Raw genomic sequence first — 25,083 nt, forward strand, 5'->3', positions numbered from 1 at the left:
TAGGATGGCCGTTGACAGCTTTACACTTTGTATACTGTGGATTTAAGCATCAATAAATAATTTTCGGAATCGGAGCAGAAAAAAGAGCAAAATGTCAACTGCACCCGGGATTCCCAGCCAGTCTCCCATGCTGGTACTTATCAGGCCCGAAGCTGGGTAGCAGTCTGCGATCTGACGAGAACAGGCGCATTCAGCTTAGGATGGCCGTAGACATCTTCACACCCTGTATACTGTTGATTTAAGCATCAATAAATCCTTTTCGGAATCGGAGCATAAGGCGGCAACAGAGCAAAATGTCAACGGCAGCCGGGATTCCCAGCCAGTGTCCCATGCCGGTACTTACCGGGCCCTAAGATCTGTACCAGTCTGCGATCTGACGAGAGCAGGCGCGTTAGGCTTAGGATGGCCGTCGACAGCTTCACACCTTGTATACTGTGGATTTAAGCATCAATAAATCCTTTTCGGAATCGGAGCGGAAGGCGGCAACAGAGCAAAATGTCAACGACACCTGGGATTCCCAGCCAGTCTCCCATGCTGGTACTTACCGGGCCCTAAGCTGGGTAGCAGTCTGCGATCTGACGAGAGCAGGCGCGTTCAGCTTAGGATGGCCGTTGACAGCTTCTCGTCCTTTATACTGTGCATTTAACAATCAATAAATCCTTTTCGGAATCGGAACGGAACGGAAGGCGGCAACAGAGCAAAATGTCAACGGCAGCCGGGATTCCCAGCCAGTGTCCCATGCCGGTACTTACCGGGCCCTAAGATCTGTACCAGTCTGCGATCTGACGAGAGCAGGCGCGTTTAGCTTAGGATGGCCGTCGACAGCTTCACACCTTGTATACTGTGGATTTAAGCATCAATAAATTATTTTCGGAATCGTAGCGGAAGGCAGCAATAGAGCAAAATGTCAACAACACCTGGGATTCCCAGCCAGTCTCCCATGCTGGTACTTACCGGGCCCTAAGCTGGGTAGCAGTCTGCGATCTGACGAGAGCAGGCGCGTTCAGCTTAGGATGGCCGTTGACATCTTCACACTTTCTATACTGTGGATTTAAGCATCAATAAATAATTTTCGGAATCGGAGCAGAAACAGAGCAAAATGTCAACTGCACCCGGGATTCCCAGCCAGTCTCCCATGCGGGTACTTACCAGGCCCGAAGCTGGGTAGCAGTCTGCGATCTGACAAGAACAGGCGCATTCAGCTTAGGATGGCCGTAGACATCTTCACACCCTGTATACTGTGGATTTAAGCATCAATAAATCCTTTTCGGAATCGGAGCGTAAGGCGGCAACAGAGCAAAATGTCAACGGCAGTCGGGATTCCCAGCCAGTGTCCCATGCCGGTACTTACCGGGCCCTAAGATCTGTACCAGTCTGCGATCTGACGAGAGCAGGCGCGTTAAGCTTAGGATGGCCGTCGACAGCTTCACACCTTGTATACTGTGGATTTAAGCATCAATAAATTATTTTCGGAGCGGAAGGCAGCAATAGAGCAAAATGTCAACGGCACCTGGGATTCCCAGCCAGTCTCCCATGCCAGTACTTACCGGGCCCTAAGCTGGGTAGCAGTCTGCGATCTGACGAGAGCAGGCACGTTCAGCTTAGAATGGCCATTGACAGCTTCATGCTTTTTATACTGTGCATTTAAGCATCAATAAATCCTTTTCGGAATCGAAGCGGAAGGCGGCTACAGAGCAAAATGTCAACGGCACCCGGGATTCCCAGCCAGTCTCCCATGCCAGTACTTACCGGGCCCTAAGCTGGGTAGCAGTCTGCGATCTGACGAGAGCAGGTGCGTTCAGCTTAGGATGGCCATTGACAGCTTCATGAATTTTATACTGTGCATTTAAGCATCAATAAATCCTTTTCGGAATCGGAGAGGAAGGCGGCAACAGAGCAAAATGTCAATAGCACCTTGGATTGCCAGCCAGTCTCCCATGCCCGTTCTTGCCGGGCAGCAGTCTGCGATCTGACAAGAACAGGCACATTCAGCTTAGGATAGCCGTAGACGGCTTCACACCCTGTATACTGTGGATTTAAGCATCAATAAATCCTTTTCGGAATCGGAGCGGAAGGCGGCTAAAGAGCAAAATGTCAACAACACCTGGGATTCCCAGCCAGTCTCCCATGCTGGTACTTACCGGGCCCTAAGCTGGGTAGCAGTCTGCGATCTGACGAGAGCAGGCGCGTCCAGCTTAGGATGGCCGTTGACAGCTTCATGCCCTTTATACTGTGCATTAAAGCATCAATAAATCCTTTTCGGAATCGGAACGGAAGGTGGCAACAGAGCAAAATGTCAACTGCACCCGGGATTCCCAGCCAGTCTCCCATGCCGGTACTTACTGGGCCCTAAGCTGGGTAGCAGTCTGCGATCTGACAAGAGCAGGCGCGTTCAGCTTAGGATGGCCGTTGACATATTCACGCCTTGTATATTGTGGATTTAAAAATCAATAAATATTTTTATTAATCGGAGAGGATGGCGGCAACAGAACAAAATGTCAATGGCACCTTGGATTGCCAGCCAGTCTCCCATGCCGGTAACTGCCGGGCAGCGGTCTGCGATCTGAGGAGAGCAGGCACGTTCAGGCTTAGGATGGCCGTTGACAGCTTCACACCCTGTATATTGTGGATTTAAGCATCAATAAATCCTTTTCCGAATCGGAGCGGAAGGCGGCAACAGATTAAAATGTCAACTGCACCCGGGATTCCCAGCCAGTCTCCCATGCTGGTACTTACCAGGCCCTAAGCTGGGTAGCAGTCTGCGATCTGACGAGAGCAGGCGCGTTCAGCTTAGGAAGGCCGTTAACAGCTTCACACTTTGTATACTGTGGATTTAAGCATCAATAAATAATTTTCGGAATCAGAGCAGAAACAGAGCAAAATGTCAACTGCACCTGGGATTCCCAGCCAGTCTCCCATGCTGGTACTTACCAGGCCCGAAGCTGGGTAGCAGTCTGCGATCTGACGAGAACAGGCGCATTCAGCTTAGGATGGCCGTTGACAGCTTCTCGTCCTTTATACTGTGCATTTAAGAATCAATAAATCCTTTTCGGAATCGGAACCGGAACGGAAGGCGGCAACAGAGCAAAATGTCAACGGCAGCCGGGATTCCAAGCCAGTGTCCCATGCCGGTACTTACCGGGCCCTAAGATCTGTACCAGTCTGCGATCTGACGAGAGCAGGCGCGTTCAGCTTAGGATGACCGTCCACAGCTTCACACCTTGTATACTGTGGATTTAAGCATCAATAAATTCTTTTCGGAATCGGAGCGGAAGGCAGCAATAGAGCAAAATGGCAACGGCACCCGGGATTCCCAGCCAGTCTCCCATGCCGGTACTTACTGGGCCCTAAGCTGCGTAGCAGTCTGCGATCTGACGAGAGCAGGCGCGTTCAGCTTAGGATGGCCGTTGACATCTTCACGCCTTGTATACTGTGGATTTAAGCATCAATAAATATTTTTTTTAATTGGAGAGGAAGGCGGCAACAGAGCAAAATGTCAATAGCACCTTGGATTGCCAGCCAGTCTCCCATGCCCGTACTTGCCGGGCAGCAGTCTGCGATCTGACAAGAACAGGCGCATTCAGCTTAGGATAGCCGTAGACGGCTTCACACCCTGTATACTGTAGATTTAAGCATCAATAACTCCTTTTCGAAATCGGAGCGTAAGGTGGCAACAGATCAAAATGTCAACGACACCTGGGATTCCCAGCCAGTCTCCCATGCTGGTACTTACCAGGCCCGAAGCTGGGTAGCAGTCTGCGATCTGACGAGAACAGGCGCATTCAGCTTAGGATGGCCGTAGACATCTTCACACCCTGTATACTGTGGATTTAAGCATCAATAAATCCTTTTCGGAATCGGCGCTGAAGGCGGCAACAGAGCAAAATGTCAACGACACCTGGGATTCCCAGCCAGTCTCCCATGCTGGAACTTACCAGGCCCGAAGCTGGGTAGCAGTCTGCGATCTGACGAGAACAGGCGCATTCAGCTAAGGATGACCGTCGACAGCTTCACACCTTGTATACTGTGGATTTAAGCATCAATAAATTATTTTCGGAATCGGAGCGGAAGGCAGCAATAGAGCAAAATGTCAACGGCACCCGGGATTCCCAGCCAGTCTCCCATGCCAGTACTTACCGGGCCCTAAGCTGGGTAGCAGTCTGCGATCTGACGAGAGCAGGCGCGTTCAGCTTAGGATGGCCATTGACAGCTTCATGCTTTTTATACTGTGCATTTAAGCATCAATAAATCCTTTTCGGAATCGTAGAGGAAGGCGGCAACAGAGCAAAATGTCAATAGCACCTTGGATTGCCAGCCAGTCTCCCATGCCCGTACTTGCCGGGCAGCAGTCTGCGATCTGACAAGAACAGGCACATTCAGCTTAGGATAGCCGTAGACGGCTTCTCACCCTTTATACTGTGGATTTAAGCATCAATAAATCCTTTTCGGAATCGGAACGCAAGGCGGCTACAGAGCAAAATGTCAACAACACCTGGGATTCCCAGCCAGTCTCCCATGCTGGTACTTACCGGACCCTAAGCTGGGTAGAAGTCTGCGATCTGACGAGAGAAGGCGCGTTCAGCTTAGGGTGGCCGTTGACAGCTTCATGTCCTTTATACTGTGCATTTAAGCATCAATAAATCCTTTTCCGAATCGGAGCGGAAGGCGGCAACAGAGCAAAATGTCAACTGCACCCTGGATTCCTAGCCAGCCTCCCATGCCGGTACTTACTGGGCCCTAAGCTGGGTAGCAGTCTGTGATCTGACGAGAGCAGGCGCGTTCAGCTTAGGATGGCCGTTGACTTCTTTATGCCTTGTATATTGTGGATTTAAGCCTCAATAAATATTTTTATTAATCGGAGAAGAAGGCGGCAACAGAGCAAAATGTCAATGGCACCTTGGATTGCCAGCCAGTCTCCCATGCCGGTATCTGCCGGGCAGCAGTCTGCGATCTGAGGAGAGCAGGCACATTCAGGCTTAGGATGGCCGTTGACAGCTTCACACCCTGTATATTGTGGATTTAAGCATCAATTAATCCTTTTCCGAATCGGAGCGGAAGGCGGCAACAGATTAAAATGTCAACTGCACCCGGGATTCCCAGCCAGTCTCCCATGCTGGTACTTACCAGGCCCTAAGCTGGGTAGCAGTCTGCGATCTGACGAGAGCAGGCGCGTTCAGCTTAGGATGGCCGTTGACAGCTTCACACTTTGTATACTGTGCATTTAAGCATCAATAAATCCTTTTCGGAATCGGAACGGAAGGCGGCAACAGAGCAAAATGTCAACGGCAGCCGGGATTCCCAGCCAGTGTCACATGCCGGTACTTACCGGGCCCTAAGATCTGTACCAGTCTGCGATCTGACGAAAGCAGGCGCGTTAAGCTTAGGATGGCCGTCGACAGCTTCACACCTTGTATACTGTGGATTTAAGCATCAATAAATTCTTTTCGGAATCGGAGCGGAAGGCAGCAATAGAGCAAAATGTCAACGGCACCCGGGATTCCCAGCCAGTCTCCCATGCCAGTACTTATCGGGCCCTAAGCTGGGTAGCAGTCTGCGATCTGACGAGAGCAGGTGCGTTCAGCTTAGGATGGCCATTTACAGCTTCATGAATTTTATACTGTGCATTTAAGCATCAATTAATCCTTTTCGGAATCGGAGAGGAAGGCGGCAACAGAGCAAAATGTCAATAGCACCTTGGATTGCCAGCCAGTCTCCCATGCCCGTTCTTGCCGGGCAGCAGTCTGCGATCTGACAAGAACAGGCACATTCAGCTTAGGATAGCCGTGGACGGCTTCACACCCTGTATACTGTGGATTTAAGCATCAATAAATCCTTTTCGGAATCGGAGCGGAAGGCGGCTAAAGAGCAAAATGTCAACAACACCTGGGATTCCCAGCCAGTCTCCCATGCTGGTACTTACCGGGCCCTAAGCTGGGTAGCAGTCTGCGATCTGACGAGAGCAGGCGCGTTCAGCTTAGGATGGCCGTTGACAGCTTCACGCCCTTTATACTGTGCATTTAAGCATCAATAAATTCTTTTCGGAATCAGAACGGAAGGTGGCAACAGAGCAAAATGTCAACTGCACCCGGGATTCCCAGCCAGTCTCCCATGCCGGTATTTACTGGGCCCTAAGCTGGGTAGCAGTCTGCGATCTGACAAGAGCAGGCGCGTTCAGCTTAGGATGGCCGTTGACATCTTCACGCCTTGTATATTGTGGATTTAAGCATCAATAAATATTTTTATTAATCGGAGAGGATGGCGGCAACAGAGCAAAATGTCAATGGCACCTTGGATTGCCAGCCAGTCTCCCATGCCGGTAACTGCCGGGCAGCAGCCTGCAATCTGAGGAGAGCAGGCACGTTCAGGCTTAGGATGGCCGTTGACAGCTTCACACCCTGTGTATTGTGGATTTAAGCATCAATAAATCCTTTTCGGAATCGGAACGGAAGGCGGCAACAGAGCAAAATGTCAACGGCAGCCGGGATTCCCAGCCAGTGTCCCATGCCGGTACTTACCGGGCCCTAAGATCTGTACCAGTCTGCGATCTGACGAGAGCAGGCACGTTAAGCTTAGGATGGCCGTCGACAGCTTCACACCTTGTATACTGTGGATTTAAGCATCAATAAATTATTTTCGGAATCGGAGCGGAAGGCAGCAATAGAGCAAAATGTCAACGGCACCCGGGATTCCCAGCAAGTCTCCCATGCCAGTATTTACTGGGCCCTAAGCTGGGTAGCAGTCTGCGATCTGACGAGAGCAGGCGCGTTCAGCTTAGGATGGCCATTGACAGCTTCATGATTTTTACACTGTGCATTTAAGCATCAATAAATCCTTTTCGGAATCGGAGAGGAAGGCGGCAACAGAGCAAAATGTCAATAGCACCTTGGATTGCCAGCCAGTCTCCCATGCCCGTTCTTGCCGGGCAGCAGTCTGTGATCTGACAAGAACAGGCACATTCAGCTTAGGATAGCCGTAGACGGCTTCACACCCTGTATACTGTGGATTTAAGCATCAATAAATCCTTTTCGGAATCGGAGCGGAAGGCGGCTAAAGAGCAAAATGTCAACAACACCTGGGATTCCCAGCCAGTCTCCCATGCTGGTACTTACCGGGCCCTAAGCTGGGTAGCAGTCTGCGATCTGACGAGAGCAGGCGCGTCCAGCTTAGGATGGCCGTTGACAGCTTCATGCCCTTTATACTGTGCATTAAAGCATCAATAAATCCTTTTCGGAATCGGAACGGAAGGTGGCAACAGAGCAAAATGTCAACTGCACCCGGGATTCCCAGCCAGTCTCCCATGCCGGTACTTACTGGGCCCTAAGCTGGGTAGCAGTCTGCGATCTGACAAGAGCAGGCGCGTTCAGCTTAGGATGGCCGTTGACATATTCACGCCTTGTATATTGTGGATTTAAAAATCAATAAATATTTTTATTAATCGGAGAGGATGGCGGCAACAGAACAAAATGTCAATGGCACCTTGGATTGCCAGCCAGTCTCCCATGCCGGTAACTGCCGGGCAGCGGTCTGCGATCTGAGGAGAGCAGGCACGTTCAGGCTTAGGATGGCCGTTGACAGCTTCACACCCTGTATATTGTGGATTTAAGCATCAATAAATCCTTTTCCGAATCGGAGCGGAAGGCGGCAACAGATTAAAATGTCAACTGCACCCGGGATTCCCAGCCAGTCTCCCATGCTGGTACTTACCAGGCCCTAAGCTGGGTAGCAGTCTGCGATCTGACGAGAGCAGGCGCGTTCAGCTTAGGAAGGCCGTTAACAGCTTCACACTTTGTATACTGTGGATTTAAGCATCAATAAATAATTTTCGGAATCGGAGCAGAAACAGAGCAAAATGTCAACTGCACCTGGGATTCCCAGCCAGTCTCCCATGCTGGTACTTACCAGGCCCGAAGCTGGGTAGCATTCTGCGATCTGACGAGAACAGGCGCATTCAGCTTAGGATGGCCGTAGACATCTTCACACCCTGTATACTGTGGATTTAAGCATCAATAAATCCTTTTCGGAATCGGAGCGGAAGGCGGCAACAGAGCAAAATGTCAACGACACCTGGGATTCCCAGCCAGTCTCCCATGCTGGTACTTACCGGGCCCTAAGCTGGGTAGCAGTCTGCGATCTGACGAGAGCAGGTGCGTTCAGCTTAGGATGGCCGTTGACAGCTTCTCGTCCTTTATACTGTGCATTTAACAATCAATAAATCCTTTTCGGAATCGGAACGGAAGGCGGCAACAGAGCAAAATGTCAACGGCAGCCGGGATTCCCAGCCAGTGTCCCATGCCGGTACTTACCGGGCCCTAAGATCTGTACCAGTCTGCGATCTGACGAGAGCAGGCGCGTTTAGCTTAGGATGGCCGTCGACAGCTTCACACCTTGTATACTGTGGATTTAAGCATCAATAAATTCTTTTCGGAATCGGAGCGGAAGGCAGCAATAGAGCAAAATGGCAACGGCACCCGGGATTCCCAGCCAGTCTCCCATGCCGGTACTTACTGGGCCCTAAGCTGCGTAGCAGTCTGCGATCTGACGAGAGCAGGCGCGTTCAGCTTAGGATGGCCGTTGACATCTTCACGCCTTGTATACTGTGGATTTAAGCATCAATAAATATTTTTTTTTATCGGAGAGGAAGGCGGCAACAGAGCAAAATGTCAATAGCACCTTGGATTGCCAGCCAGTCTCCCATGCCCGTACTTGCCGGGCAGCAGTCTGCGATCTGACAAGAACAGGCGCATTCAGCTTAGGATAGCCGTAGACGGCTTCACACCCTGTATACTGTAGATTTAAGCATCAATAACTCCTTTTCGAAATCGGAGCGTAAGGCGGCAACAGAGCAAAATGTCAACGACACCTGGGATTCCCAGCCAGTCTCCCATGCTGGTACTTACCGGGCCCTAAGCTGGGTAGCAGTCTGCGATCTGACGAGAGCAGGCGCGTTCAGCTTAGGATGGCCGTTGACATCTTCGTACTTTCTATACTGTGGATTTAAGCATCAATAAATAATTTTCGGAATCGGAGCAGAAACAGAGCAAAATGTCAACTGCACCCGGGATTCCCAGCCAGTCTCCCATGCGGGAACTTACCAGGCCCGAAGCTGGGTAGCAGTCTGCGATCTGACGAGAACAGGCGCATTCAGCTTAGGATGGCCGTAGACATCTTCACACCCTGTATACTGTGGATTTAAGCATCAATAAATCCTTTTCGGAATCGGAGCGTAAGGCGGCAACAGAGCAAAATGTCAACGGCAGCCGGGATTCCCAGCCAGTGTCCCATGCCGGTACTTACCGGGCCCTAAGATCTGTACCAGTCTGCGATCTGACGAGAGCAGGCGCGTTAAGCTTAGGATGGCCGTCGACAGCTTCACACCTTGTATACTGTGGATTTAAGCATCAATAAATTATTTTCGGATTCGGAGCGGAAGGCAGCAATAGAGCAAAATGTCAACGGCACCTGGGATTCCCAGCCAGTCTCCCATGCCAGTACTTACCGGGCCCTAAGCTGGGTAGCAGTCTGCGATCTGACGAGAGCAGGCGCGTTCAGCTTAGAATGGCCATTGACAGCTTCATGCTTTTTATACTGTGCATTTAAGCATCAATAAATCCTTTTCGGAATCGAAGCGGAAGGCGGCTACAGAGCAAAATGTCAACGGCACCCGGGATTCCCAGCCAGTCTCCCATGCCAGTACTTACCGGGCCCTAAGCTGGGTAGCAGTCTGCGATCTGACGAGAGCAGGTGCGTTCAGCTTAGGATGGCCATTGACAGCTTCATGAATTTTATACTGTTCATTTAAGCATCAATAAATCCTTTTCGGAATCGGAGAGGAAGGCGGCAACAGAGCAAAATGTCAATAGCACCTTGGATTGCAAGCCAGTCTCCCATGCCCGTTCTTGCCGGGCAGCAGTCTGCGATCTGACAAGAACAGGCACATTCAGCTTAGGATAGCCGTAGACGGCTTCACACCCTGTATACTGTAGATTTAAGCATCAATAACTCCTTTTCGAAATCGGAGCGTAAGGCGGCAACAGAGCAAAATGTCAACAACACCTGGGATTCCCAGCCAGTCTCCCATGCTGGTACTTACCGGGCCCTAAGCTGGGTAGCAGTCTGCGATCTGACGAGAACAGGCGCATTCAGCTTAGGATGACCGTCGACAGCTTCACACCTTGTATACTGTGGATTTAAGCATCAATAAATTATTTTCGGAATCGGAGCGGAAGGCAGCAATAGAGCAAAATGTCAACGGCACCCGGGATTCCCAGCCAGTCTCCCATGCCAGTACTTACCGGGCCCTAAGCTGGGTAGCAGTCTGCGATCTGACGAGAGCAGGCGCGTACAGCTTAGGATGGCCATTGACACCTTCATGCTTTTTATACTGTGCATTTAAGCATCAATAAATCCTTTTCGGAATCGGAGAGGAAGGCGGCAACAGAGCAAAATGTCAACTGCACCCGGGATTCCCAGCCAGTCTCCCATGCCGGTACTTACTGGGCCCTAAGCTGGGTAGCAGTCTGCGATCTGACAAGAGCAGGCGCGTTCAGCTTAGGATGGCTGTTGACATATTCACGCCTTGTATATTGTGGATTTAAAAATCAATAAATATTTTTATTAATCGGAGAGGATGGCGGCAACAGAACAAAATGTCAATGACACCTTGGATTGCCAGCCAGTCTCCCATGCCGGGCAGCGGTCTGCGATCTGAGGAGAGCAGGCACGTTCAGGCTTAGGATGGCCGTTGACAGCTTCACACCCTGTATATTGTGGATTTAAGCATCAATAAATCCTTTTCCGAATCGGAGCGGAAGGCGGCAACAGATTAAAATGTCAACTGCACCCGGGATTCCCAGCCAGTCTCCCATGCTGGTACTTACCAGGCCCTAAGCTGGGTAGCAGTCTGCGATCTGACGAGAGCAGGCACGTTCAGCTTAGGAAGGCCGTTAACAGCTTCACACTTTGTATACTGTGGATTTAAGCATCAATAAATAATTTTCGGAATCAGAGCAGAAACAGAGCAAAATGTCAACTGCACCTGGGATTCCCAGCCAGTCTCCCATGCTGGTACTTACCAGGCCCGAAGCTGGGTAGCAGTCTGCGATCTGACGAGAACAGGCGCATTCAGCTTTGGATGGCCGTTGACAGCTTCTCGTCCTTTATACTGTGCATTTAAAAATCAATAAATCCTTTTCGGAATCGGAACGGAAGGCGGCAACAGAGCAAAATGTCAACGGCAGCCGGGATTCCAAGCCAGTGTCCCATGCCGGTACTTACCGGGCCCTAAGATCTGTACCAGTCTGCGATCTGACGAGAGCAGGCGCGTTCAGCTTAGGATGGCCGTCGACAGCTTCACACCTTGTATACTGTGGATTTAAGCATCAATAAATTCTTTTCGGAATCGGAGCGGAAGGCAGCAATAGAGCAAAATGGCAACGGCACCCGGGATTCCCAGCCAGTCTCCCATGCCGGTACTTACTGGGCCCTAAGCTGCGTAGCAGTCTGCGATCTGACGAGAGCAGGCGCGTTCAGCTTAGGATGGCCGTTGACATCTTCACGCTTTGTATACTGTGGATTTAAGCATCAATAAATATTTTTTTTAATCGGAGAGGAAGGCGGCAACAGAGCAAAATGTCAATAGCACCTTGGATTGCCAGCCAGTCTCCCATGCCCGTACTTGCCGGGCAGCAGTCTGCGACCTGACAAGAACAGGCGCATTCAGCTTAGGATAGCCGTAGACGGCTTCACACCCTGTATACTGTAGATTTAAGCATCAATAACTCCTTTTCGAAATCGGAGCGTAAGGCGGCAACAGAGCAAAATGTCAATGACACCTGGGATTCCCAGCCAGTCTCCCATGCTGGTACTTACCAGGCCCGAAGCTGGGTAGCAGTCTGCGAACTGACGAGAACAGGCGCATTCAGCTTAGGATGGCCGTAGACATCTTCACACCCTGTATACTGTGGATTTAAGCATCAATAAATCCTTTTCGGAATCGGCGCTGAAGGCGGCAACAGAGCAAAATGTCAACGACACCTGGGATTCCCAGCCAGTCTCCCATGCTGGTACTTACCAGGCCCGAAGCTGGGTAGCAGTCTGCGATCTGACGAGAACAGGCGCATTCAGCTTAGGATGACCGTCGACAGCTTCACACCTTGTATACTGTGGATTTAAGCATCAATAAATTATTTTCGGAATCGGAGCGGAAGGCAGCAATAGAGCAAAATGTCAACGGCACCCGGGATTCCCAGCCAGTCTCCCATGCCAGTACTTACCGGGCCCTAAGCTGGATAGCAGTCTGCGATCTGACGAGAGCAGGCGCGTTCAGCTTAGGATGGCCATTGACAGCTTCATGATTTTTATACTGTGCATTTAAGCATCAATAAATCCTTTTCGGAATCGGAGAGGAAGGCGGCAACAGAGCAAAATGTCAATAGCACCTTGGATTGCCAGCCAGTCTCCCATGCCCGTACTTGCCGGGCAGCAGTCTGCGATCTGACAAGAACAGGCACATTCAGCTTAGGATAGCCGTAGACGGCTTCTCACCCTTTATACTGTGGATTTAAGCATCAATAAATCCTTTTCGGAATCGGAACGCAAGGCGGCTACAGAGCAAAATGTCAACAACACCTGGGATTCCCAGCCAGTCTCCCATGCTGGTACTTACCGGACCCTAAGCTGGGTAGCATTCTGCGATCTGACGAGAGCAGGCGCGTTCAGCTTAGGGTGGCCGTTGACAGCTTCATGCCCTTTATACTGTGCATTTAAGCATCAATAAATCCTTTTCCGAATCGGAGCGGAAGGCGGCAACAGAGCAAAATGTCAACTGCACCCTGGATTCCTAGCCAGTCTCCCATGCCGGTACTTACTGGGCCCTAAGCTGGGTAGCAGTCTGTGATCTGACGAGAGCAGGCGCGTTCAGCTTAGGATGGCCGTTGACTTCTTTACGCCTTGTATATTGTGGATTTAAGCATCAATAAATATTTTTATTAATCGGAGAAGAAGGCGGCAACAGAGCAAAATGTCAATGGCACCTTGGATTGCCAGCCAGTCTCCCATGCCGGTATCTGCCGGGCAGCAGTCTGCGATCTGAGGAGAGCAGGCACATTCAGGCTTAGGATGGCCGTTGACAGCTTCACACCCTGTATATTGTGGATTTAAGCATCAATAAATCCTTTTCCGAATCGGAGCGGAAGGCGGCAACAGATTAAAATGTCAACTGCACCCGGGATTCCCAGCCAGTCTCCCATGCTGGTACTTACCAGGGCCTAAGCTGGGTAGCAGTCTGCGATCTGACGAGAGCAGGCGCGTTCAGCTTAGGATGGCCGTTGACAGCTTCACACTTTGTATACTGTGCATTTAAGCATCAATAAATCCTTTTCGGAATCGGAACGGAAGGCGGCAACAGAGCAAAATGTCAACGGCAGCCGGGATTCCCAGCCAGTGTCCCATGCCGGTACTTACCGGGCCCTAAGATCTGTACCAGTCTGCGATCTGACGAAAGCAGGCGCGTTAAGCTTAGGATGGCCGTCGACAGCTTCACACCTTGTATACTGTGGATTTAAGCATCAATAAATTATTTTCGGAATCGGAGCGAAAGGCAGCAATAGAGCAAAATGTCAACGGCACCCGGGATTCCCAGCCAGTCTCCCATGCCAGTACTTATCGGGCCCTAAGCTGGGTAGCAGTCTGCGATCTGACGAGAGCAGGTGCGTTCAGCTTAGGATGGCCATTTACAGCTTCATGAATTTTATACTGTGCATTTAAGCATCAATTAATCCTTTTCGGAATCGGAGAGGAAGGCGGCAACAGAGCAAAATGTCAATAGCACCTTGGATTGCCAGCCAGTCTCCCATGCCCGTTCTTGCCGGGCAGCAGTCTGCGATCTGACAAGAACAGGCACATTCAGCTTAGGATAGCCGTGGACGGCTTCACACCCTGTATACTGTGGATTTAAGCATCAATAAATCCTTTTCGGAATCGGAGCGGAAGGCGGCTAAAGAGCAAAATGTCAACAACACCCGGGATTCCCAGCCAGTCTCCCATGCTGGTACTTACCGGGCCCTAAGCTGGGTAGCAGTCTGCGATCTGACGAGAGCAGGCGCGTTCAGCTTAGGATGGCCGTTGACAGCGTCACGCCCTTTATACTGTGCATTTAAGCATCAATAAATTCTTTTCGGAATCAGAACGGAAGGTGGCAACAGAGCAAAATGTCAACTGCACCCGGGATTCCCAGCCAGTCTCCCATGCCGGTATTTACTGGGCCCTAAGCTGGGTAGCAGTCTGCGATCTGACAAGAGCAGGCGCGTTGAGCTTAGGATGGCCGTTGACATCTTCACCCCTTGTATATTGTGGATTTAAGCATCAATAAATATTTTTATTAATCGGAGAGGATGGCGGCAACAGAGCAAAATGTCAATGGCACCTTGGATTGCCAGCCAGTCTCCCATGCCGGTAACTGCCGGGCAGCAGCCTGCAATCTGAGGAGAGCAGGCACGTTCAGGCTTAGGATGGCCGTTGACAGCTTCACACCCTGTGTATTGTGGATTTAAGCATCAATAAATCCTTTTCGGAATCGGAACGGAAGGCGGCAACAGAGCAAAATGTCAACGGCAGCCGGGATTCCCAGCCAGTGTCCCATGCCAGTACTTACCGGGCCCTAAGATCTGTACCAGTCTGCGATCTGACGAGAGCAGGCACGTTAAGCTTAGGATGGCCGTCGACAGCTTCACACCTTGTATACTGTGGATTTAAGCATCAATAAATTATTTTCGGAATCGGAGCGGAAGGCAGCAATAGAGCAAAATGTCAACGGCACCCGGGATTCCCAGCAAGTCTCCCATGCCAGTACTTACTGGGCCCTAAGCTGGGTAGCAGTCTGCGATCTGACGAGAGCAGGCGCGTTCAGCTTAGGATGGCCATTGACAGCTTCATGCTTTTTATACTGTGCATTTAAGCATCAATAAATCCTTTTCGGAATCGGAGAGGAAGGCGGCAACAGAGCAAAATGTCAATAGCACCTTGGATTGCCAGCCAGTCTCCCATGCCTGTACTTGCCGGGCAGCAGTCTGCGATCTGACAAGAACAGGCACATTCAGCTTAGGATAGCCGTAGACGGCTTCACGCCCTTTATACTGTGCATTTAAGCATCAATAAATCCTTTTCCGAATCGGAGCGGAAGGCGGCAACAGATTAAAATGTCAACTGCACCCGGAATTCCCAGCCAGTCTCCCATGCCAGTACTTACCGGGCCCTAAGCTGGGTAGCAGTCTGCGATCTGACGAGAGCAGGCGCGTTCAGCTTAGGATGGCCATTGACAGCTTCATGCTTTTTATACTGTGCATTTAAGCATCAATAAATCCTTTTCGGAATCGGAACGGAAGGCGGCAACAGAGCAAAATGTCAACTGCACCCGGGATTCCCAGCCAGTCTCCCATGCCGGTACTTACTAGGCCCTAAGCTGGGTAGCAGTCTGCGATCTGACGAGAGCAGGCGCGTTCAGCTTAGGATGGCCGTTGACAGCATCACACTTTGTATACTGTGGATTTAAGCATCAATAAATATTTTTATTAATCGGAGAGGAAGGCGGCAACAGAGCAAAATGTCAATGGCACCTTGGATTGCCAGCCAGTTTCCAATGCCGGTAACTGCCGGGCAGCAGTCTGCGATCCGAGGAGAGCAGGCACGTTCAGGCTTAGGATGGCCGTTGACAGCTTCACACCCTGTATATTGTGGATTTAAGCATCAATAAATTATTTTCCGAATCGGAGCGGAAGGCGGCAACAGATTAAATTGTCAACTGCACCCGGGATTCCAAGCCAGTCTCCCATACTGGTACTTACCAGGCCCTAAGCTGGGTAGCAGTCTGTCATCTGACGAGAGCAGGCGCGTTCAGCTTAGGATGGCCGTTGACAGCATCACACTTTGTATACTGTGGATTTAAGCATCAATAAATAATTTTCGGAATCGGAGCAGAAACAGAGCAAAATGTCAACTGCACCCGGGATTCCCAGCCAGTCTCCCATGCTGGTACTTACCAGACCCGAAGCTGGGTAGCGGTCTGCGATCTGACGAGAACAGGCGCATACAGCTTAGGATGGCCGTAGACATCTTCACACCCTGTATACTGTGGATTTAAGCATCAATAAATCCTTTTCGGAATCGGAGCAGAAGGCGGCAACGACACCTGGGATTCTAGCCAGTCTCCCATGCTGGTACTTACCGGGCCCTAAGCTGGGTAGCAGTCTGCGATCTGATGAGAGCAGGCGCGTTCAGCTTAGGATGGCCTTTGACAGCTTCTCGCCCTTTATACTGTGCATTTAGGCATCAATAAATCCTTTTCGGAATCGGAACGGAAGGCGGCAACAGAGCAAAATGTCAACGGCAGCCGGGATTCCCAGCCAGTGTCCCATGCCGGTACTTACCGGGCCCTAAGATCTGTACCAGTCTGAGATCTGACGAGAGCAGGCGCGTTAAGCTTAGGATGGCCGTCGACAGCTTCACACCTTGTATACTGTGGATTTAAGCATCAATAAATTATTTTCGGAATCGGAGCGGAAGGCAGCAATAGAGCAAAATGTCAACGGCACCCGGGATTCCCAGCCAGTCTCCCATGCCAGTACTTACCGGGCCCTAAGCTGGGTAGCAGTCTGCGATCTGACGAGAGCAGGCGCGTTCAGCTTAGGATGGCCGTTGACATCTTCACGCTTTGTATACTGTGGATTTAAGCATCAATAAATATTTTTTTTAATCGGAGAGGAAGGCTGCAACAGATCAAAATGTCAACAGCACCTTGGATTGCCAGCCAGTCTCCCATGCCTGTACTTGCCGGGCAGCAGTCTGCGATCTGACAAGAACAGGCACATTCAGCTTAGGATAGCCCAAGACGGTTTCACACCCTGTATATTGTGGATTTAAGCATCAATAAATCCTTTTCGGAATCGGAGCAAAATGTCTACAGAGCTACAGAGCAAAATGTCAACAACACCTGAGATTCCCAGCCAGTCTCCCATGCTGGTTCTTACTGGGCCCTAAGCTGGGTAGCAGTCTGCAATCTGACGAGAGCAGGCGCGTTCAGCTTAGGATGGCCGTTAACAGCTTCATGCCCTTTATACTGTGCATTTTAGCATCAATAAATCCTTTTCCGAATCGGAGCTGAAGGCGGCAACAGATTAAAATGTCAACTGCACCCGGGATTCCCAGCCAGTCTCCCATGCTGGTTCTTACCAGGCCCTAAGCTGGGTAGCAGTCTGCGATCTGCCGAGAGCAGGCGCGTTCAGCTTATAATGTCCGTTGACAGCTTCACATTTTGTATACTGTGCATTTAAGCATCAATAAATCCTTTTCGGAATAGGAACGGAAGGCGGCAACAGAGCAAAATGTCAACGGCAGCCGGGATTCACAGCCAGTCTCCCATGCTGGTACTTACCGGGCCCTAAGCTGGGTAGCAGTCTGCGATCGGACGAGAGGAGGCGCATACAGCTAAGGATGGCTGTTGACAGCGTCTCGCCCTTTATACTGTGCATTTAAGCATCAGTAAATCCTTTTCGGAATCGGAACGGAAGGCGGCAACAGAGCAAAATGTCAACGGCAGCCGGGATTCCCAGCCAGTGTCCCATGCCGGTACTTACCGGGCCCTAAGATCTGTACCAGTCTGCGATCTGACGAGAACAGGCGCATTCAGCTTAGGATGGCCGTAGACATCTTCACACCCTGTATACTGTGGATTTAAGCATCAATAAATCCTTTTCGGAATCGGAGCGTAAGGCGGCAACAGAGCAAAATGTCAACGACACCTGGGATTCCCAGCCAGTCTCCCATGCTGGTACTTACCGGGCCCTAAGCTGGGTAGCAGTCTGCGCTCTGACGAGAGCTGGCGCGTTCAGCTTAGGATGGCCGTTGACAGCTTGTCGCCCTTTATACTTTGCATTTAAGCATCAATAAATCCTTTTCGGAATCGGAACAGAAGGCGGCAACAGAGCAAAATGTCAACGGCAGCCGGGATTCCCAGCCAGTGTCCCATGCCGGTACTTACCGGGCCCTAAGATCTGTACCAGTCTGCGATCTGACGAGAGCTGGCGCATTAAGCTTAGGATGGCCGTCGACAGCTTCACACCTTGTATACTGTGGATTTAAGCATCTATAAATTATTTTCGGAATCGGAGCGGAAGGCAGCAATAGAGCAAAATGTCAACGGCACCTGGGATTCCCAGCCAGTCTCCACTGCCAGTACTTACCGGGCCCTAAGCTGGGTAGCAGTCTGCGATCTGACGAGAGCAGGCGCGTTCAGCTTACGATGGCCATTGACAGCTTCATGCTTTTTATACTGTGCATTTAAGCATCAATAAATCCTTTTCGGAATCGGAGAGGAAGGCGGCAACAGAGCAAAATGTCAATAGCATCTTGGATTGCCAGCCAGTCTCCCATGCCCGTACTTGCCGGGCAGCAGTCTGTGATCTGACAAGAACAGGCACATTCAGCTTAGGATAGCCGTAGACGGCTTCACACCCTGTATACTGTGGATTTAAGCATCAATAAATCATTTTCGGAATCGAAGCGGAAGGCGGCTACAGAGCAAAATGTCAACAACACCTGGGATTCCCAGCCAGTCTCCCATGCTGGTACTTAACGGGCCCTAAGCTGGGTAGCAGTCTGCGATCTGACGAGAGCAGGCGCGTTCAGCTTAGGATGGCCGTTGACAGCTTCACACTTTGTATACTGTGGATTTAAGCATCAATAAATAATTTTCGGAATCGGAGCAGAAACAGAGCAAAATGTCAACTGCACCTGGGATTCCCAGCCAGTATCCCATGCTGGTACTTACCAGGCCCGAAGCTGGGAAGCAGTCTGCGATCTGACGAGAACAGGCGCATTCAGCTTAGGATGGCCGTAGACATCTTCACACCCTGTATACTGTGCATTTAAGCATCAATAAATCCTTTTCGGAATCGGAGTGGAAGGCGGCAACAGAGCAAAATGTCAACGGCAGCCGGGATTCCCAGCCAGTGTCCCATGCCGGTACTTACCGGGCCCTAAGATCTGTACCAGTCTGCGATCTGACGAGAGCTGGCGCGTTAAGCTTAGGATGGCCGTCGACAGCTTCACACCTTGTATACTGTGGATTTAAGCATCAATAAATTATTTTCGGAATCGAATCGGAGGGCAGCAATAGAGCAAAATGTCAACGGCACCTGGGATTCCCAGCCAGTCTCCCATGCCAGTACTTACCGGGCCCTAAGCTGGGTAGCAGTCTGCGATCTGACGAGAGCAGGCGCGTTCAGCTTAGGATGGCCGTTGACAGCTTCTCGCCCTTTATACTGTGCATTTAAGCATCAATAAATCCTTTTCGGAATCGGAACGGAAGGCGGCAACAGAGCAAAATGTCAACAGCAGCCGGGATTCCCAGCCAGTGTCTCATGCCGGTACTTACCGGGCCCTAAAATCTGTACCAGTCTGCGATCTGACGAGAGCAGGCGAGTTAAGCTTAGGATGGCCGTCGACAGCTTCACACCTTGTATACTGTGGATTTAAGCATCAATAAATCCTTTTCGGAATCGGAGCGGAAGGCGGCTACAGAGCAAAATGTCAACAACACCTGGGATTCCCAGCCAGTCTCCCATGCTGGTACTTACCGGGCCTAAGCTGGGTAGCAGTCTGCGATCTGACGAGAGCAGGCGCGTTCAGCTTAGGATGGCCGTTGACAGCTTCACGCCCTTTATACTGTGCATTTAAGCATCAATAAATAATTTTCCGAATCGGAGCGGAAGGCGGCAACAGAGCAAAATGTCAACTGCACCCGGGATTCCCAGCCAGTCTCCCATGCTGGTACTTACCGGGCCCTAAGCTGGGTAGCAGTCTGCGATCTGACGAGAGCAGGCGCGTTCAGCTTAGGATGGCCGTTGACAGCTTCACACTTTGTATACTGTGGATTTAAGCATCAATAAATAATTTTCGGAATCGGAGCAGAAACAGAGCAAAATGTCAACTGCACCCGGGATTCCCAGCCAGTCTCTCATGCTGGTACTTACCAGGCCCAAAGCTGGGTAGGAGTCTGCGATCTGACGAGAACAGGCGCATTCAGCTTAGGATGGTCGTAGACAACTTCACACCCTGTATACTGTGGATTTAAGCATCAATAAATCCTTTTCGGAATCGGAGCGGAAGGCGGCAACAGAGCAAAATGTCAATGCCACCTGGGATTCCCAGCCAGTCTCCCATGCTGGTACTTTCCGGGACCTAAGCTGGGTAGCAGTCTGCGATCTGACGAGAGCAGGCGCGTTTAGCTTAGGATGGCCGTAGACATCTTTACAACCTGTATACTGTTGATTTAAGCATCAATAAATCCTTTTCGGAATCGAAGCGGAAGGCGGCTACAGAGCAAAATGTCAACAACACCTGGGATTCCCAGCCAGTCTCCCATGCTGGTACTTACCGGGCCCTAAGCTGGGTAGCAGTCTGCGATCTGACGAGAGCAGGCGCGTTCAGCTTAGGATGGCCGTTGACAGCTTCACACTCTGTATACTGTGGATTTAAGCATCAATAAATAATTTTCGGAATCGGAGCAGAAACATAGCAAAATGTCAACGGCAGCCGGGATTCCAGCCAGTCTCCCATGCTGGTACTTACCAGGCCCGAAGCTGGGTAGCAGTCTGCGATCTGACGAGAACAGGCGCATTCAGCTTAGGAAGGCCGTAGACATCTTCACACCCTGTATACTGTGGATTTAAGCATCAATAAATTCTTTTCGGAATCGGAGCGGAAGGCGGCAACAGAACAAAATGTCAACGACACCTGGGATTCCCAGCCAGTCTCCCATGCTGGTACTTACCGGGCCCTAAGCTGGGTAGCAGTCTGCGATCTGACGAGAGCAGGCACGTTCAGCTTAGGATGGCCGTTGACAGCTTCTCGTCCTTTATACTGTGCATTTAAGCATCAATAAATCCTTTTCGGAATCGGAACGGAAGGCGGCAACAGAGCAAAATGTCAACGGCAGCCGGGATTCCCAGCCAGTGTCTCATGCCGGTACTTACCAGGCCCTAAGATCTGTACCAGTCTGCGATCTGACGAGAGCAGGCGCGTTAAGCTTAGGATGGCCGTCGACAGCTTCACACCTTGTATACTGTGGATTTAAGCATCAATAAATTATTTTCGGAATCGGAGCGGAAGGCAGCAATAGAGCAAAATGTCAACAGCACCCGGGATTCCCAGCCAGTCTCCCATGCCAGTACTTACCGGGCCCTAAGCTGGGTAGCAGTCTGCGATCGGACAAGTGCAGGCGCGTTCAGCTTAGGATGGCCATTGACAGCTTAATGCTTTTTATACTGTGCATTTAAGCATCAATAAATCCTTTTCGGAATCGGAGAGGAAGGCGGCAACAGAGCAAAATGTCAATAGCACCTTGGATTGCCAGCCAGCCAGTCTCCCATGCCCGTACTTGCCGGGCAGCAGTCTGCGATCTGACAAGAACAGGCACATTCAGCTTAGGATAGCCGTAGACGGCTTCACACCCTGTATACTGTGGATTTAAGCATCAATAAATCCTTTTCGGAATCGGAGCGGAAGGCGGCTACAGAGCAAAATGTCAACAACACCTGGGATTCCCAGCCAGTCTCCCATGCTGGTACTTACCGGGCCTAGGCTGGGTAGCAGTCTGCGATCTGACGAGAGCAGGCGAGTTCAGCTTAGGATGGCCGTTGACAGCTTCGCGCCCTTTATACTGTGCATTTAAGCATCAATAAATAATTTTCCGAATCGGAGCGGAAGGCGGCAACAGAGCAAAATGTCAACTGCACCAGGGATTCCCAGTCAGTCTCCCATGCTGGTACTTACCGGGCCCTAAGCTGGGTAGCAGTCTGCGATCTAACGAGAGCAGGCGCGTTCAGCTTAGGATGGCCGTTGACAGCTTCACACTTTGTATACTGTGGATTTAAGCATCAATAAATAATTTTCGGAATCGGAGCAGAAACAGAGCAAAATGTCAACTGCACCCGGGATTCCCAGCCAGTCTCCCATGCTGGTACTTACCAGCCCCAAAGCTGGGTAGGAGTCTGCGATCTGTCGAGAACAGGCGCATTCAGCTTAGGATGGTCGCAGACATCTTCACACCCTGTATACTGTGGATTTAAGCATCAATAAATCCTTTTCGGAATCGGAGCGGAAGGCAGCAACAGAGCAAAATGTCAACGACACCTGGGATTCCCGGCCAGTCTCCCATGCTGGTACTTTCCGGGCCCTAAGCTGGGTAGCAGTCTGCGATCTGACGAGAGCAGGCACGTTCAGCTTAGGATGGCCGTTGACAGCTTCTCGCCCTTTATACTGTGCATTTAAGCATCAATAAATCCTTTTCGGAATCGGAGCGGAAGGCAACAATAGAGCAAAATGTCAACAGCACCCGGGATTCCAAGCCAGTCTCCCATGCCAGTACTTACCGGGCCCTAAGCTGGGTAGCAGTCTGCGATCGGACAAGTGCAGGCGCATTCAGCTTAGGATGGCCATTGACAGCTTCATGCTTTTTATACTGTGCATTTAAGCATCAATAAATCCTTTTCGGAATCGGAGAGGAAGGCGGCAACAGAGCAAAATGTCAATAGCACCTTGGATTGCCAGCCAGTCTCCCATGCCCGTATTTGTCGGGCAGCAGTCTGCGATCTGACAAGAACAGGCACATTCAGCTTAGGATAGCCGTAGACGGCTTCACACCCTGTATACTGTGGATTTAAGCATCAATAAATCCTTTTCGGAATCGGAGCGGAAGGCAGCTACAGAGCAAAATGTCAACAACACCTGGGATTCCCAGCCAGTCTCCCATGCTGGTACTTACCGGGCCTAAGATGGGTAGCAGTCTGCGATCTGACGAGAGCAGGCGCGTTCAGCTTAGGATGGCCGTTGACAGCTTCACGCCCTTTATACTGTGCATTTAAGCATCAATAAATAATTTTCCGAATCGGAGCGGAAGGCGGCAACAGAGCAAAATGTCAACTGCACCCGGGATTCCCAGCCAGTCTCCCATGCTGGTACTTACCGGGCCCTAAGCTGGGTAGCAGTCTGCGATCTGACGAGAGCAGGCGCGTTCAGATTAGGATGGCCGTTGACAGCTTCACACTTTGTATACTGTGGATTTAAGCATCAATAAATAATTTTCGGAATTGGAGCAGAAACAGAGCAAAATGTCAACTGCACCCGGGATTCCCAGCCAGTCTCCCATGCTGGTACTTACCAGGCCCGAAGCTGGGTATGAGTCTGCGATCTGACGAGAACAGGCGCATTCAGCTTAGGATGGTCGTAGACATCTTCACACCCTGTATACTGTGGATTTAAGCATCAATAAATCCTTTTCGGAATCGGAGCGGAAGGCGGCAACAGATCAAAATGTCAACTGCACCCGGGATTCCCAGCCAGTCTCCCATGCTGGTACTTACCGGGCCCTAAGATCTGTACCAGTCTGCGATCTGACGAGAGCAGGCACGTTCAGCTTAGGATGGCTGTTGACAGCTTCACACTTTGTATACTGTGGATTTAAGCATCAATAAATAATTTTCGAAATCGGAGCAAAATGTCAACTGCACTCGGGATTCCCAGCCAGTCTCCCACGCTGATACTTACCAGGCCCGAAGCTGGGTAGCAGTCTGCGATCTGACGAGAACAAGCGTATTCAGCTTAGGATGGCCGTAGACATCTTCACACCCTGTATACTGTGGATTTAAGCATCAATAAATCCTTTTCGGAATCGGAGCAAAATGTCTACAGAGCTACAGAGCAAAATGTCAACAACACCTGAGATTCTCATCCAGTCTCCAATGCCAGTACTTACCGGGCCCTAAGCTGGGTAGCAGTCTGCGAACTGACGAGAGCAGGCGCGTTCAGCTTAGGATGGCCATTGACAGCTTCATGCTTTTTATACTGTGCATTTAAGCATCAATAAATCCTTTTCGGAATCGGAACGGAAGGCGGCAACAGAGCAAAATGTCAACTGCACCCGGGATTCCCAGCCAGTCTCCCATGATGGTACTTACTGGGCCCTAAGCTTGGTAGCAATCTGCGATCTGACGAGAGCAGGCACGTTCAACTTAGGATGGCCGTTGACATCTTCACGCTTTGTATATTGTGGATTTAAGCATCAATAAATTATTTTCGGAATCGGAGCGGAAGGCAGCAATAGAGCAAAATGTCAACAGCACCCGGGATTCCCAGCCAGTCTCCCGTGCCAGTACTTACCGGGCCCTAAGCTGGGTAGCAGTCTGCGATCTGACGAGAGCAGGCGCGTTCAGCTTAGGATGGCCGTTAACAGCTTCACGCTCTTTATACTCTGCATTTAAGCATCATTAAATCCTTCTCCGAATCGGAGCGGAAGGCGGCAACAGATCAAAATGTCAATAGCACCTTGGATTGCCAGCCAGTCTCCCATGCCCGTACTTGCCGGGCAGCAGTCTGCGATCTGACAAGAACAGGCGCATTCAGCTTAGGATAGCCGTAGACGGCTTCACACCCTGTATATTGTGGATTTAGGCATCAATAAATCCTTTTCGGAATCGAAGCAAAATGTCTACAGAGCTACAGAGCAAAATGTCAACAACACCTGAGATTCCCAGCCAGTCTCCCATGCTGGTACTTACCGGGCCCTAAGCTGGGTAGCAGTCTGCGATCTGACGAGAGCAGGCACGTTCAGCTTAGGATGGCCGTTAACAGCTTCACGCTCTTTATACTGTGCATTTAAGCATCATTAAATCCTTTTCCGAATCGGAGCGGAAGGCGGCAACAGATTGAAATGTCAACTGCACCCGGGATTCCCAGCCAGTCTCCCATGCTGGTACTTACCAGGCCCTAAGCTGGGTAGCAGTCTGCGATCTGATGAGAGCAGGCGCGTTCAGCTTATGATGGCCGTTGACAGCTTCACACTTTGTATACTGTGCATTTAAGCATCAATAAATCCTTTTCGGAATCGGAACGGAAGGCGGCAACAGAGCAAAATGTAAACGGCAGCCGGGATTCCCAGCCAGTGTCCCATGCCAGTACTTACCGGGCCCTAAGATCTGTACCAGTCTGCGATCTGACGAGAGCAGGCGCGTTAAGCTTAGGATGGCCGTCGAC

The 25,083-nt window shown here is 50.6% G+C and overlaps 33 pseudogenes; all 33 read right to left on the reverse strand.

Moving 5' to 3' along the window:
* Positions 1-496: 496 nt before the first annotated feature.
* On the reverse strand, positions 497-616 carry LOC130313816 (5S ribosomal RNA; annotated as a pseudogene).
* Positions 617-905: 289 nt separating this feature from the next.
* On the reverse strand, positions 906-1,025 carry LOC130319997 (5S ribosomal RNA; annotated as a pseudogene).
* Positions 1,026-1,498: 473 nt separating this feature from the next.
* Positions 1,499-1,618, reverse strand: LOC130316944 (5S ribosomal RNA; annotated as a pseudogene).
* Positions 1,619-1,700: 82 nt separating this feature from the next.
* Positions 1,701-1,820, reverse strand: LOC130316889 (5S ribosomal RNA; annotated as a pseudogene).
* A 272-nt stretch (positions 1,821-2,092) lies between these two features.
* LOC130321516 (5S ribosomal RNA) lies at positions 2,093-2,212 on the reverse strand (annotated as a pseudogene).
* A 1,080-nt stretch (positions 2,213-3,292) lies between these two features.
* Positions 3,293-3,412, reverse strand: LOC130333114 (5S ribosomal RNA; annotated as a pseudogene).
* A 272-nt stretch (positions 3,413-3,684) lies between these two features.
* Positions 3,685-3,804, reverse strand: LOC130352515 (5S ribosomal RNA; annotated as a pseudogene).
* A 284-nt stretch (positions 3,805-4,088) lies between these two features.
* Positions 4,089-4,208, reverse strand: LOC130315723 (5S ribosomal RNA; annotated as a pseudogene).
* Positions 4,209-5,075: 867 nt separating this feature from the next.
* On the reverse strand, positions 5,076-5,195 carry LOC130350494 (5S ribosomal RNA; annotated as a pseudogene).
* A 284-nt stretch (positions 5,196-5,479) lies between these two features.
* On the reverse strand, positions 5,480-5,599 carry LOC130336158 (5S ribosomal RNA; annotated as a pseudogene).
* Positions 5,600-5,871: 272 nt separating this feature from the next.
* Positions 5,872-5,991, reverse strand: LOC130320008 (5S ribosomal RNA; annotated as a pseudogene).
* A 1,069-nt stretch (positions 5,992-7,060) lies between these two features.
* Positions 7,061-7,180, reverse strand: LOC130321527 (5S ribosomal RNA; annotated as a pseudogene).
* An 872-nt stretch (positions 7,181-8,052) lies between these two features.
* On the reverse strand, positions 8,053-8,172 carry LOC130316080 (5S ribosomal RNA; annotated as a pseudogene).
* A 284-nt stretch (positions 8,173-8,456) lies between these two features.
* Positions 8,457-8,576, reverse strand: LOC130333125 (5S ribosomal RNA; annotated as a pseudogene).
* A 272-nt stretch (positions 8,577-8,848) lies between these two features.
* Positions 8,849-8,968, reverse strand: LOC130313826 (5S ribosomal RNA; annotated as a pseudogene).
* Positions 8,969-9,447: 479 nt separating this feature from the next.
* Positions 9,448-9,567, reverse strand: LOC130317254 (5S ribosomal RNA; annotated as a pseudogene).
* An 82-nt stretch (positions 9,568-9,649) lies between these two features.
* Positions 9,650-9,769, reverse strand: LOC130317010 (5S ribosomal RNA; annotated as a pseudogene).
* A 474-nt stretch (positions 9,770-10,243) lies between these two features.
* On the reverse strand, positions 10,244-10,363 carry LOC130323320 (5S ribosomal RNA; annotated as a pseudogene).
* Positions 10,364-11,427: 1,064 nt separating this feature from the next.
* LOC130333136 (5S ribosomal RNA) lies at positions 11,428-11,547 on the reverse strand (annotated as a pseudogene).
* Positions 11,548-12,021: 474 nt separating this feature from the next.
* Positions 12,022-12,141, reverse strand: LOC130352928 (5S ribosomal RNA; annotated as a pseudogene).
* Positions 12,142-12,223: 82 nt separating this feature from the next.
* Positions 12,224-12,343, reverse strand: LOC130315452 (5S ribosomal RNA; annotated as a pseudogene).
* Positions 12,344-13,614: 1,271 nt separating this feature from the next.
* On the reverse strand, positions 13,615-13,734 carry LOC130336169 (5S ribosomal RNA; annotated as a pseudogene).
* A 272-nt stretch (positions 13,735-14,006) lies between these two features.
* LOC130327017 (5S ribosomal RNA) lies at positions 14,007-14,126 on the reverse strand (annotated as a pseudogene).
* A 677-nt stretch (positions 14,127-14,803) lies between these two features.
* On the reverse strand, positions 14,804-14,923 carry LOC130352214 (5S ribosomal RNA; annotated as a pseudogene).
* A 1,651-nt stretch (positions 14,924-16,574) lies between these two features.
* Positions 16,575-16,694, reverse strand: LOC130319827 (5S ribosomal RNA; annotated as a pseudogene).
* Positions 16,695-18,576: 1,882 nt separating this feature from the next.
* Positions 18,577-18,696, reverse strand: LOC130352036 (5S ribosomal RNA; annotated as a pseudogene).
* A 479-nt stretch (positions 18,697-19,175) lies between these two features.
* Positions 19,176-19,295, reverse strand: LOC130353013 (5S ribosomal RNA; annotated as a pseudogene).
* Positions 19,296-19,780: 485 nt separating this feature from the next.
* Positions 19,781-19,900, reverse strand: LOC130352617 (5S ribosomal RNA; annotated as a pseudogene).
* Positions 19,901-20,379: 479 nt separating this feature from the next.
* On the reverse strand, positions 20,380-20,499 carry LOC130320017 (5S ribosomal RNA; annotated as a pseudogene).
* Positions 20,500-20,775: 276 nt separating this feature from the next.
* Positions 20,776-20,895, reverse strand: LOC130330264 (5S ribosomal RNA; annotated as a pseudogene).
* An 881-nt stretch (positions 20,896-21,776) lies between these two features.
* Positions 21,777-21,896, reverse strand: LOC130352437 (5S ribosomal RNA; annotated as a pseudogene).
* A 277-nt stretch (positions 21,897-22,173) lies between these two features.
* Positions 22,174-22,293, reverse strand: LOC130352932 (5S ribosomal RNA; annotated as a pseudogene).
* A 1,868-nt stretch (positions 22,294-24,161) lies between these two features.
* LOC130352960 (5S ribosomal RNA) lies at positions 24,162-24,281 on the reverse strand (annotated as a pseudogene).
* Between the last annotated feature and the right edge of the window lie 802 nt (positions 24,282-25,083).

This window comes from Hyla sarda, chromosome 1 (genome assembly GCF_029499605.1).
Source record: "Hyla sarda isolate aHylSar1 chromosome 1, aHylSar1.hap1, whole genome shotgun sequence".
Lineage (NCBI taxonomy): Eukaryota > Metazoa > Chordata > Amphibia > Anura > Hylidae > Hyla > Hyla sarda.